The 14,451-nt window shown below is 37.6% G+C and overlaps 1 pseudogene; it reads left to right on the forward strand.

Moving 5' to 3' along the window:
• The first annotated feature begins 460 nt into the window (after positions 1-460).
• Positions 461-5,857, forward strand: LOC131681199 (ral guanine nucleotide dissociation stimulator-like 1; annotated as a pseudogene).
• The last annotated feature ends 8,594 nt before the right edge of the window (positions 5,858-14,451 follow it).

Consider the following 14,451-nt stretch of genomic DNA (forward strand, 5'->3'; position numbering starts at 1 on the left):
TGAATTAAGCAAATGGATTTTCTCGCTTCTGTAAGCGAGCGTGTCAATATATCAGCTTAGCTCAAGGCTATAGCTGGTGATGTAACCAAGAAAATCTAGCTTCCATGGTGCATCACTCGGTGAAATTTTCAAGGGTTGACTCTGGCCAAAAACTGTGGGCGCTGCATAAGGAACTGTGTAAAATATCAGGCCAATTAATTATAACGTGGCATCCCGCATTACATTTCAAATTTGCATGGATATAAGATCGAGAAATCCTACCTTTTACATTTTCATTTCCGAAAATCGAAGCATCAAACCTTTTTTTTACTACCAGCGATGAGAAACACGAAAAGAATAGTTAGAAACTTTAATTCCATGCAATACAATTAATCAATGCTTTTGAATCATTAATCTGAGTATAACAAATTAAAAGTACTATATTGAAGTGAACAACTAAAATGGCTAGTAAAATATTGCAATGGCGTTGGCGGTAAATCATTATGGTGAGTTATGTTGTATCAATGACCATGCGGTAGACTTGGGTGCAACGCCCAACTCCTACTTAGCAGAAGGAATCTTCACATTTATTTTCGATCATGTCCATATGAGCCTACCTAGTCCTAGCTTTCCGTTCTAAGTTTATAACTGATTTGTTCTAGAATACCTATCGGTCTTTCAATTTCATTACTTTCGTTTCTCTTAGTCTTCAATTTGCCGAAAATAGCCAATAATCGATACAGCTAATCCAATTGATTTTAAATATGCCATGGATTGAGACAAAAATTAAGGACATTTTGAGTAAAATTATGGACGCTTTCCCAAATTATCGAAATTAAGGATATGTCCTTTAAAATAAGGACGGTTGGAAACCCTAGTTTTTATTGTCGAAATGGTGAATTATCTGGACTTATTTACTCATATGAGTGGTTAATGCAATATTGTCGCGTGTTTGTTTATTTACTGGGGCTTTAAGCGATCCTGCAAGGCGATTATCCTGCAAGGCACAACACATGTACAGATATCGTTTTACTTATAGACACTCATAGTAATAGACCAGCGAAGGTACTTTTATCGAGCCAAACAAACTGTCAAAATTCGGAGCCAAACGAGCATGACGTCATACAATGCAAATAAGCAGAACAAGTATTGCGATTTTATATAAAAAAAATTATTTTGTTATTCACAGTAGGCTTCACTTTTCATGTTCGTGTTAGTATTTTACAATGTTATTTAGAAAGATATTGTTTTCTATATAAAAGAATAAAAAACATTTTACTTATGCTCTTTTTCATCAAATTTGTGTTTTTTTAAAGAAACTGGATTTTTTTTTGCTTTTCTTAATTTCTTGTTGCTCAGTATCAAACGTATAACTTCTCTTTTGATTCACATATTGAACCACTTGAAAAATTATTTTAATAAAAAAGGTGATCGAATACAGTCGAGCACGTTCGAGCTTGCACATTTTTAGGTGATGCCAGTTTAACGCGCTTGTTTTTTCTAGTTGCCAGTTTTGCGGTTTTTACATCCGCGAGTCTATTACTATGAGTGTTTATAGTTTTACTATGTTCAAATGTTTGGTCGGCACGGGATGCAGCCCAGTAAAGTTCAGCCGGAAATGAACTGGAATTCTGGCTGGTTTTAGTTCGTATTCCGGCTCCAGTGACACAACTGATTCTAAATAGAATCGGTTATGTCACTGGAGCCGGAATACGAGCTGGAACCAGTGGGTGGTAGCAAAATAAATTTATCCACACCGATGTTGTATGCAAGTGGTTCGATATCGATGATTATTGCAGTTTACTCACAGATGTCGCTTCAAGAAAAAACAGGCAGTGGGTTCTGGTATTAGCTGTAGACTGGTATAATCACTCAACCGGTTTGAAGCTAGTGATATCATTTTTATTTTGCAATATTTCTCATTTTTATTTCAAACTGTTTGTCATTTCCAGGGTGGCCAGACCAACCACTTTATCGGTAGTCCTACCGATTTTGGTCTTCCCTACCGATTCACAGACGACCAAGAGTAAACTACCGCTATTTTCTTATCCCTACCTTTTTTATATTGTAACGACATATAATTAGCAAGGGACTGGAAGGTGAAGTATTTTTTCAAATATTAAGAGCCATAGTACTCAAGGGAGAGCAAGGATTTGAAGTAAGAAAGTTTAGAAAAGCGTGGAGTAGGGTCAATGAACAAGCTTAGAGTTTCCCGGTTATTTAGCTTTTTGTCTTCTGCAGCGCAGTAGTCAGGATCTTTTGGCATTAAATGCGAATCACCTGAGTCTGCGGCATGTCCGGACAAGCGTAAAGTCAATTTAATGACCTATGCTGTCGGAGCCGACAAAAAGTTAAGTCACGGAAAACTTCCACCCTAAGCATTGTGCGACGATGAAACTCATTGAATGAGTTAGTTTTTGCCCTCACTAATTGCCATGCCGGGGTGTTTTATTTCATCGACTCTTGTGTCTGCCTCAACAAGTTGTGCATATAGTCACTGTGTGTTGATTGAACACGGCGTCGGCAGCTTTCACCCAAAGCTGCTGGATGGATCCCCATCGCGGTACATTTTTTTTTCCTTTTTTATTAACGACTTATAGTGAGTCAATCTTTTTCCTTTTTTATATTGTAACGACATATAATTAGCAAGGGACTGGAAGTTGAAGTATTTTTTCAAATATTAAGAGCCATAGTACTCAAGGGAGAGCAAAGATTTGAAGTAAGAAAGTTTAGAAAAGCGTGGAGTAGGGTCAATGAACAAGCTTAGAGTTTCCCGGTTACTTAGCTTTTTGTCTTCTGCAGCGCAGTAGTCAGGATTTTTGGCATTAAATGCGAATCACCTGAGTCTGCGGCATGTCCGGACAAGCGTAAAGTCAATTTAATGACCTATGCTGTCGGAGCCGACAAAAAGTTAAGTCACGGAAAACTTCCACCCTAATCATTGTGCGACGATGAAACTCATTGAATGAGTTAGTTTTTGCCCTCACTAATTGCCATGTCGGGGTGTTTTATTTCATCGACTCTTGTGTCTGCCTCAACAAGTTGTGCATATAGTCACTGTGTGTTGATTGAACACGGCGTCGGCAGCTTTCACCCAAAGCTGCTGGATGGATCCCCATCGCGGTACATTTTTTTCCTTATCCCTACCGAAAACTACCGATTTTTATTGATTTTGGACGCATCCTACTCAACATTCATTTTTGAATTGGATTTGGTCTGAGATCTGTGTTTTCAGGATTTTTTTATTTCGATTATAAAGTTTTTAACCTTAAGGCCTCTTCGGGTTAGAAAAATCTCTTATTTCTAACCCTATGTGCGGGGTCGGGACTCAAACCCAGGTGCGCTGCGTACAAGGCAATCGATTTACCAACTACGCTACGCCCACCCCCACCCTGGTCATTTCTGAACACTTTGAAATGGAGAAAATGAACAGGGAATCGCACGCAGAATTGAGGACATTAGTTGATACTTGCACTCGAAATATTGAGGATCTCAAATTCACGAAACAGCCAGTGGCAGCATCTACTGGATTAATTATTAACAAAATCTTGGTACCTATATACACAGATCCATGCATACAATTTTGGATATATAAGCGTGATATAATCGAGTTATAACATTGTTTGCTTATATCCTATACTTATTTCTACGGTTAAGTTTGTTTGTTTTTTAACACATAGAAGTCACTTCTTTCACAATTTTCATTATAATGATGCACAATTCTATTGACGGTGCTATTTTAGCATAGTTTGCCATAAAAAATTGCTTTGGAATAATTTACGAGTTCTCAGAATTTTTTTTTTTAGTTTTATTTGCGAGAGTAATGATGCGGATTGTGCACTTTGAGACATAATATATAGAGTAAAGAATGGCAAATTTGTGGCATTCTTCGTGTGTTTGTATGTTGATGAGCATGCAACGTGCCTTATCGATAAAAGGGGAAATGTATTTTGATAAAATAGTGCTATAACTGACTGCACGGATGAATTTGTTTAGCAACGATTGTTTTGGGTACCTGTTGACGAAAATGTAAGTTTTCTTGATTTCTTCGTTTATTGAAAAAAGATATTACTCATAAAAATATCTCTAATCTGCAGCTCAAGGATGGGATTATTCCAGCTTTGAGGAGGTAGGTGGTTATTCTCGCACATGGAGATTGTATTAAAATCTTCCTACTTGCAGCTCCACGAACAATGAAATATCGCACCTGGAATGGGAAACCGTGCGAGTTCCTACACTCTCTCATGACTAGTGGATGCCCTGACAACGGATGACGGAGAACTGGAGAGTACATTCGTGAATGTGTTCCTAACCACCTACCGAATATTTGCCAGCCAGAGAAAGTCCTGGGATTGCTGCTGAACCGGTACGAGAAATAAAATTCGCAACCAGCGGCACTATTGCCCTCGGATGCGCTGAACGACCAGCACAAGAAAACTCTAGGTTTGTTCAAAAGTGAACAGTTCAGAGTTTTCAATAGTAGTTCATAACTCCACTTAAGAAACACTATCTGCTCTGCCATTATAGTCTCCATTCTACACATTTGGCTGGATGGATTCCCCGGAGATTTGGACACGAAATGCTTGCAAGGCTTCCGGCGTTCACATCGAAGCGGTTGCCAAATTAAGAAAAACACGTTAAAGCTTTAAATAGGTGAGTTAGACTGATATTTTTTTTCGGTGTTAAGTCAGACCGGAGTAAGTCACAAAATCTCAAAAAGTGAGATAATGATAGCATTGGATAAAGAATTTCTTCAGCTACTTTCGACTTTTGCCAGAATTGCAATATGTTACACCTAGCATGAAATATTGCAAAAAGTAATTTCGAATTATAATGTGAAGGATGCTGCGATTCAAACTTTATACTCGTTTTTCTCGAAATCAATACGATGTCAGTCCGGTCTGAATTAACACCGACCTTTTGTCAAAACCAGCTCATTTCGATTATTTCTCTTCGGTCAGGTATACAAATAGGCTAGACAAGTACACTAGAGCACCCTTGCCATTGCCATGGTCCAGTGATAACCATGATCTAACCGACTAATTTGGAGTTTTTAGAGTGTTTACAACCTGCCTTCCGGGGGACACCTTAGCATCTGCTGAACTCGTACCGATTCCCATGAAGCACTTTACCGAACAGCCGACCCGACTGGATATGGAACTGTTCAAGTGGTTGAGACGTGTGATTTGGTCCATCAGAAACAAGCACGAGTGTGGATCAGTACTCGCCAACGTTACCCAATTTAATGCGGTATCCTTCCGGGTGATATGCTTATCGAACCGCGACTTAAACCATAAGTGGATTAACTACTTAACTGAATTTGTATTCTAGCGAGTTTTTTTTACTAGAAACGAACCCTCCTCATGCCCATTTGGATTGACATTGCACAGGAGCTTCGACTGTTGAACAACTTCTCCTTACAGGCGATCATCTCAGGACTTCAATTGAATGCCGTCTATCGCCTTTCGAAAACCTGGCTGTGCCACCTCGAGAAAAACTTGAACTATACACGGAATTGGCTCGGATGTTTTCTGAGGATAATAACGCCTGGGCCTAATGGGAAGTGCTGATGCGGGAAGATACTGCTAAATTTTTCGACACGGTAGACGAGAACGACCGGCATCTGAAGAAGGTATTTCAGATGCAAAACATGTTAATTAGCCACGGAACTATCCCTTATCCTGACAGACCTAACGATGATTCATGCTGCCATGCCTGATACGCCACAGGATGGCTTGCTCAATTTCGACAAGTGACGGAAGGAGTTCGAGGTCATCTGCCAGAGGATGCTCTGTTAGGTCTGTGGTTTGCCTCGCTGCTGGTCCCGGACGAGACGCATTATCCTCAAATAAATGCGAGCAAATTGTGTTTATTTTAATTTTAGACGCTGAATCCCTCTTGGTGAAGAGTCATTATTCATACGCGTAAAATCATGTGTAAATCAAGGGGTCGCCATTCCTATGATCATTCTCTGGGATAGACCGTACCAACATCAAATTGTGGTCTTACGGAACGATTTTTTTTATTGAAACAAACTATTGAATTCAAAAATAAATGTATTGTCTTCCGACCAATAATTTTATTTATTGAATTTAATACATATTTTTATAGAACCTACAAATCTTTTTTCTGCGTGTAGCATTATTTCCCAAACCCACACACCAAAAAAATCTGAATTTTATCGTTGACGTAATTGCAAACATGACACAATTCAACAAACCGTAATTTACGAAATGACAGAACATTACCGTGTTCCGTTTAATTTTACATGAAACATATACTTTACATGCGCAATGACTTAAAATTACACTTCCTACCATTCAGAACAAACGCTGTATGTGGAGTAAAATTACATGATTTACGAAATTAAACGTCATGTAAAATTAAATTCAAACGTAAAACTAAGTCATTTTTGATGCTCGTATATGTCATGGTCAGGAGACGTAAATTTACACTATTTTTTCTAGGTGTGCAAGCATCAAATAAACGTTCAAATCTCTTGTAGGATAGTGAAAATACTGATATCACTATTCCTCAGAACGGTGTATCGTCCTCCATCGTTAATCCGACACTTTCCACTGCAACTTCTTGCCGGTTTCGTACAGGTTCGACAGCGCCATCGTAAACCCATCCTTAGCATTCAGTTTGAGATAGTTCTTGTACAGCAAAAGCGCTGTCCATGCATCCTCAACGGAATCGTGTGTCTCGGATTGGATCTTGATCCCGAGGAATTTCCATGCCAAGAAGCGAAATGATACTATGCGATGATGGGGAGATGAAACAGGTAAACCGTGTCAACGACTTGCTCCGGTGGAACAATTATATTGATCACGCGAAAATCGTTCTTGATAGCGTATTTTTTGGTAGGACTTTTTCAGTGTCGTCAGTTTCTTGTTGCAGATCGACTGGTTTAATTCCAGAGAATTTTGTCAGATAATCGACAACCTGAGTGAAGATTTAATCATCGACGAAGGGAACTCCTTCATCTTTACCTTGCCCGCGGATACACGTGATAAAGCAGTTTTCAACTATCCAATTTCCAAATTCTCCTTCTCATCCAAAATTATTCAGAAGCCTAGCGGGAACCATACTACTTTACTTTCTTTAGATACTACTTGTTGTACTTCTCACACCAGGCCGGTATGATTTTTTCAACGGAAATATAATTTTTCAAAATTGACGCAAATGTTCCGTCGACATGTCGGTTGTTGGTGTTGGTAGGATACAGGAGATTGCACACTAGAAGGATATTATTTTTGACACTTTCGGTGTTGCATTTGAGGCAACGTTTTTGTTGAGTGCCGACTGATTTCCGTTTCATTCTTGTTACTACGAGTAGGTTGTGCTTCTTTTGCCATCTCAGTATAGATATCAGTTTCGGCTGCCAACGTCGGATAGTAATCTAACGAGAAGAGATTATTTAAAGAAACCACCCAACTTATCACTACTGGCCACTAAGAATTGAAACTTTACATTGTTAGCATCATACTGCTGAACTTCGCTGTCCAAGCATTCCTGATGATCTTCCAGGTATTGCATGTGCATCGCCGCCCCCGGAACGAACGGTCGGGGTGAAACGGATAGTTGAATTCTTCGCATACCACTAACCGTATCGTGATTCATATATTCATCTTTTTTGTTCAGAAAAAAACATTGTACGTAGTTATATCTAACTCTCCCTCTCCCATACGTCGCAGAACGTCACATTTTGTAAACTACTCCCCCCACCCTTCCCCCAATCCAGCTTTAACTATGACAAAATTTATATATGGAACCTTAGCTGATAGCGGCAATATACACAACATATGCAGTTGCCGAAGTAACGCAGAAGTCTTTCCTTCTGAAATATCCAGCAAAAATAATTCGTTCGACTAAGATATACAAAACGAACGGCCCCACATTGAGGGCAGTGCTAGCGAATGCTTGCGTAAGAAAATTGTCCGATCATCCGCGAAAATTTAAATAAAAAATCTGTGCCTCGCGTCGCACCTCTCGTGCGGTGACAGGAAAAATTTTTAGAGCGCGAAATAACTTTTTTTTAGTCGGAAATCACGATTGCAAACTAAAAGCTACACGTATAAAGTTCAACGCACTTTTTTTAGACTACACTAACCGCTTGGGCTTAAACCTCCGATATCAGTAGAAACTATTTGTTTAAACAATCTTTCAGCGCTAATAACGATAAAAGAGGGTGAAAATCCGACATCTTTTTTTCTGTACGAAATGGTTAATAATTTTCAATGTTTATTAAGATGTTTCATGTACTATGCTATATTTCTCCTTAGTGGAGAACAATTTTGGTAAAAACTATTTGTTCTCCATTAAGGAGAATATTATTTAAAACCATCTTCGCGCGTGAAGAGCCCCAAATCTTTTAAGTAAATTTGTTATGGAATTTTCATTTCGATTTCGACTCACCATAATTCGACACTAACTTAGTTAACGGACTAAGCTAGCGCCGGATTAACGGTGTCTCCGTTTTTTTTGAGCTAGCGTCAATCCGGTGCTAGCTTAGTCCGTTAGCTGAGTTAATGTCGGATTCTAATGAGACGAAGTCGAAACACACATACCATAACCAATTTATGTTTCATGTGTTTCAGATATTTGGTTTGCACTCCCAGTTAAGCTCGGCCGGAAATGAACTGGAATTATAGCTGGTTCCAGTTCGCACTCCGGCTCCAGTGACACAACCGATTCTAGTTAGAATCGGTTGTGTCACTGGAGCCCGTGTGCGAACTGGAACCAGCCAGAATTCCAGTTCATTTCCGGCTGAGCTTTACTGGGTTGTAGCGTGATTTCCGCAAAAAATAATTTAACGGAGAGTCTTCAGAAGCTGGCTGTGACAACCGCCAATTAAAAAAAGTAATATGTTCAAAATCAAAAATTGTTCAAAGATTTTTACAAAGAATGAGTGCCCACCTTAAAGTTTCAAGTTACCACTGCTCTTGGTAGACGACAAGCGCTTCGAAGCGCTCGGATCTCCATGATAATTTGAGGAAATATTCGGAAGTAGTTGTACTTACAGATAAAGTAAAAAATCGACTGAAAAAGATAGATGTTAGTAACGTGAAAAATTTCACAAATTTTGAATAATACCTGGCACATGTAAGCTTTTTCAAAGCCGAACCAACGCTAGAAATGCAGCAATCATTTTTTACCACTGTTGGGGTAGACCTATTTATAACTGTCTTGTTGGGCGTACTGTGTTATGGGTGGCAACTAACTAGAGGCGAGTCAAAATGTAAGTGTATCGCTTCCAATATGAAAATGACGCCAAGTATAATAAAGAAACACGTAAGTCTAATACTATGTTCACACTACAGAGTTAAAACATGTTTTAATAATTAGCAACAAGAAACATGTCATGAAGATAGCGTTAAAACATGTTTTAACTAGTAGTGCGAACGTAATTTAATATCAAAAACCCACCACATACATTTGAAATGCAAAACTAACACGTAATCTACTAGGTGCCAAAAATCGACAAAAATATCTTTTGACATGAAAATTCTACTTGCCACCTATTCATCTCATCAAACGTTGCACACACAAACACAAAATGCATGCGTCAAGCGACCTGATACAAATATTGCCCCTTATTTGTTCATTGACTATTTAACAAAAAAAGTAAAGTTTAATCTCGCACAGTATGGTGCAGAGCACGATAAACTTTGCACTTGGTTCTAGTGAGTGAGGGTTTATGCTAGCAATGGAAAATTTCATCTAATCCTTACCATAATTCTGGTGTTGTCCTAATAAGGACAATTTATTGTGAGAGAATAATGCACGTTCTCCGCGAACGACACTCGTACATGGTGATGATTTCTGGGTGGAAACGGATGCGATGACTTCCTCCGTGGCAGGGACAACGTCCCTGCTGCTTTCGTTGCCTGCTGCTTGCGGGGAGCCTTTCCTCCGACAGACCAATGAGCGATCTGCTTGTTGCTACTTCTGCTACGAGGGCGGGTAAACGAATGATGAGCAATTAAAACATGCCGTGCTTTTTACGAGTGTCCAGCATTCTTTGAATGAAAATGGGCGGGTCTAACAATGATTAAAATTTTGTGTTCGGTTTACCCTTCTCTTTTGCGCCGAGCGAAGTGAATGCAAGTCTTTGCTACCTGTGCACACCGTAAGCACCGAGCCACAAGCTAAACACATCGCAAGACTAGCTTGAATACGAGTGCAAAGCCACACTAACACTAATGTTTACCTGTTTTAACCATACCGACGCCATGGTGTAGAGCGAGACAGCAAGATGCAAGCTCATATCAACCAATCAAAGAAGAGATTGTGCCCAACATGTACAGATTTTGTTACTGACCAGACTATAAAAGTCGGCGACAATCCTTGCTTATTCTCTTTTTACTTCGCAACGGTTCCAGCAGCATCGAGCTCCCCAGTGCATTAGCTCGCTACCAATCCTTTGTAAAGAATTAAAATTTTCCCGGTAGACGAAGCTTATCACTGGGGAGATGGAAGGATCATCTGGATCGAGCCGGAGTGCAGCATCGTCGTAATAGCATCGTTCATTTGGTTTGCTGCGGGCGACAGCGAATGGGCCCTTCGTCATCCTATGTAAGTATGATCGCAATGATATGCTTTTCGATTGATAGGTGCACTGGAAAATGGAATGATCCAGTATTCTAACTGTATTTTCGATTTCTTCTGCAGCGTTCCGCTTTTCAGTGTGTGTTGGCTGTGGGCCGGCAGTTTGCAGCGTCATCGTGTATACATTACATCGTGTATTGGCAGTGAAACGGCAAAGGTTCGATATCAGCAGTTGGCAGTAGAAAAACTCTAGAAAGAGAACTGCGGAGACTCCATTTTGAATCGATTGGATTCGGGTTTTGCAGTCAAAAAACGAGTCCAATCGAACACTGCCCTATGGACTTGTTGCCATACAATGCCGGGGCATCCGTTGCTAAAAATGCTGTTTTTCTCTCCGCAGTTCTCTTTCTAGAGTTTTTATAGTTGGCAGCAGTGATGTGATCAATAAATTTGAATGTGGAATAAAATTGAATTTGACGCGCACAAACGGTTAAGTGAAGTGTAAGTGAAAAAAGTGTACTTGAAAATTAAAACTACCAATAGTTAGTTAGTTATTTTTTATGTGGTCATTCGACCGAAGACTACCAATAGTGATTTTGTATGAAAAACAAGAAGCAGTTACAAAAAGTGTTTTAGTGCGATGAGGAATTTATCAGCGTGAGCAAAAAGCGGAAATGCTTTCCAGGTGAGTTCTTTTTATATATTTTTTTTAATATGAAAGCCACAAAAAATTTGTTTGACGCAGCTTTCAATATTTTTTCATTTTTGCCCAGATGTTTAAATGTATAGTATTGTTCGTATTATTTGTCAGATGTTCGGTATAATCTGCCTACACGCCCTCTCTCAAACTCTTAAACAACCTTATACATCAATTTCAATGTCATGATTTTCTTGGCTAATCAATTGTATGTCTTCTATCGTACTGTTAGCGGCGTATAAGACCAACTACCGCGCCCATTTTGTAATTATTAATTTTAATGTTTATTTTCAGAACATTTATATTATTCCATTGAATTATTTTTATTGGGGCTTTAACCTGGTAGATTTTTCGCCCCCATTTATGTTATTCATCTCGAACTTTTCCATACTTAGTCTTGGAAAATTATATGCTTCATTTATTTATATTAGTTCTGATATTTTGAGCTGATCAAGCTTTGGTGAAATTTATTAGGATTAACACTACCATCTTGTGTATTTTGCAACAGTTTTCTTATTCCTGTTCTTGCTTAGATTTAAAAAAGGCGAAACAGTTAAAGTTTCTGAATTAATCTTAATTCTTACATTTATTTTACCCTTAACAAACTCACCCTTAAATTTATTTTACCATTAAACTCACCGTCGATGTCAAATTTTTCAAGGTAAAGTCTTCCAATTGTTTCTTGGTGGTATGGAGTCATGTATTATTTGAAGCATTTCGCCGATTTTATTAAATACTCAATTGTGTTTGTCGCGTGTTTTTATTCTTTGCATTTTATACAGTTTTGTGCATAGCTTGCAATAGATGTTTTAATATTTAGCCAGATATTTTTTCCCAACTTTGTAAGTGTAAATTTTATATGGATAAATTACGTTAGAAACATAATTTTTTTTTAATGTTTATGATCGGACCATTTATATTATACGTCGTCGATTTTTCTATATTTTATATCTGTATTTAGTGTTGAAAGTTGATAAGGAATCTTGTTTATTTTGCAGCAAATTTTTCGTTCCTTATTGCTTAATTCTAGATTAGGCTCTACCCCAACATTCACGAATTCAAATTCTTCTATGTCAAAACTCATCAATTAATTTTGAAGAAGGGGTTTTCATCGAAAACAGATAAACTAGAGATCCGTAATCGGTTTTGCCAAGAAACTATTTTCCTTTTGATTATTGCCTAAAACATAGTATCGCTTAGTGGATGCTTGTTAATACTTGCTAGACAGTCAATTTATTTGCGGCACCTTTGTAAACGTTTTATTTGCGTATGCAATAGGTAATTCAATATGACGCTACAATCATATCGTTTTTGTAATTATTATTCATTTTATTTCGATTATATTGCCCATAAAGTATAAGAGTCCAATATAGAAAAACAGAAGTCCGAGAAAAACGCTGTTTGAAGGTTTACATTATAATTGAGCCTTATGGATGGGACAACCATGTTTTGGTATTTTTTCGATATTTTCTAATTGAGAATGTCTCTTGACTGTCGAACTTATTTGTAAAGGGTACTTTTCGGCTTATCAGTCGTGAATTAATTAACCCTTTACAGATATTTTCTAAACAAACCTGAAAATCTTATTTGTGCATTGTGGTTCAGTAGTGATACAGCATACTCTGGGACTCCAATGATTTTATGGGCAGTAAAGAAATTTTAATCTTTTGCTCATTCACCTCTTTTCGGGATAGGAAAATCTCTTTACCTCTCTAACCCTATGTGCGGGGTTGGGAATCGAACCCGGGTGAGCGGGGTACAAGACCAACTACGCTATGCCCACCCCCCATTTTGTAATAATTAATTTTAATGTTTATTATGTTATAGTATTGAATTGTGTTTAGTGAGGATTTAACCTGGTAGGTTCTCCGCACCCATTTATGTTATTCGTCTCGAATTTTTCAAAATTTAATTTTGGTATATTATGTTTTATTTATTTTTATTAGTTCTGATATTTTGAGCTGATCAAGCTTTGTATTTGGATTTGACATATATTAGGATTAAAACTACCATATTTTGGATTTGGAGCAGTTTTCTTGTTCCTGTTCTTGCTTGGATTTTAAAAAACATACAAAACAGAGTTTCTCAATTAATCTTATAATTCTAGAGAGCGCATTCGTCCTTACATTTATTTTACCCTTAATAAACTCACTGTCGATGTCAAATTTTTCAAGATGAAGTCTTCCAATTAATTCTTAATAGTATGGAGTCATGCATTATTCATGCCTTACTCAAACTCATAAAAAAATCATATCCACCAATTGCGAAATCATGATTTTCTTGGAAAATCTCAAATATCAATTATATGTCTTCTATCGCACTTTGAGGTTGATAGTTTGCATTTTTTAAATTTTGCCTGCATGCTTGTTTCAATTCATTCATATTTAAATTGAGACCGCTAGAGCATTCTTTCCAGCGTAATCTTCAAATTTTCCAAAAAAAATCCCAACTTTGTAACTGTAAGTTTTATATTGATAAAATACGTTGGAATCATATCCATTTATTAATGTTTATGATCAGACCATTTACATTATTCGTCGACGATTTTTCGATATTTAATTTCGGTAAATTGAATATTTTATTTGTATATATTGATTCAGATACTTTGAGGTGAACGAGCTCTGTATGTATTTCGTGGTCATCTTGTTTATTTTGAAACTTGCTTGGATGTTAAATACAGACATATTCGAGTTTCTGAATTAATCTTAATTCTAGACTAGCCTCCACTCCTACATTCGAACTCAAATTCATCGAGGTCAAGTCTTATTCTGGTTAATTCTGAAGAATGGGTTTTCATCGAAAACAGATAGAGTAGAGATCAGTAATCTGTTTTGTCAAGAAACTGTTTTCTTTTTAATTGTTGCCTAAAATATAGTGCCATTTAGTGGATGCTTGTTAATTCTTGCTAGATAGTCAATTTGTTTGCGATACCTTGTGTAAACGCTTTATTTGGTAATTTAATATTATAATGCTTTAGAGGGGTCAGTTAGTCAGTCAGGTCAGTTGTAGTACTTTACAGAATAAAAGATGATTTTTCAAAGTTTTGAATGCTTATGCTTACTTAGTGGACTAGTCCAAATTTGATTTCTAAGTTTTTTTTGTTTAGAGGAGATTGTTGAATATGTTGATGGATCTGATAAAATTCCTGATGCCCTGAATAGGTAAATTCACTTCCGTAAATGTTGCACTTCGATGGATTTAATTTGGAGTTGTATTTTTGGTGA

This window comes from Topomyia yanbarensis, chromosome 2 (genome assembly GCF_030247195.1).
Source record: "Topomyia yanbarensis strain Yona2022 chromosome 2, ASM3024719v1, whole genome shotgun sequence".
Lineage (NCBI taxonomy): Eukaryota > Metazoa > Arthropoda > Insecta > Diptera > Culicidae > Topomyia > Topomyia yanbarensis.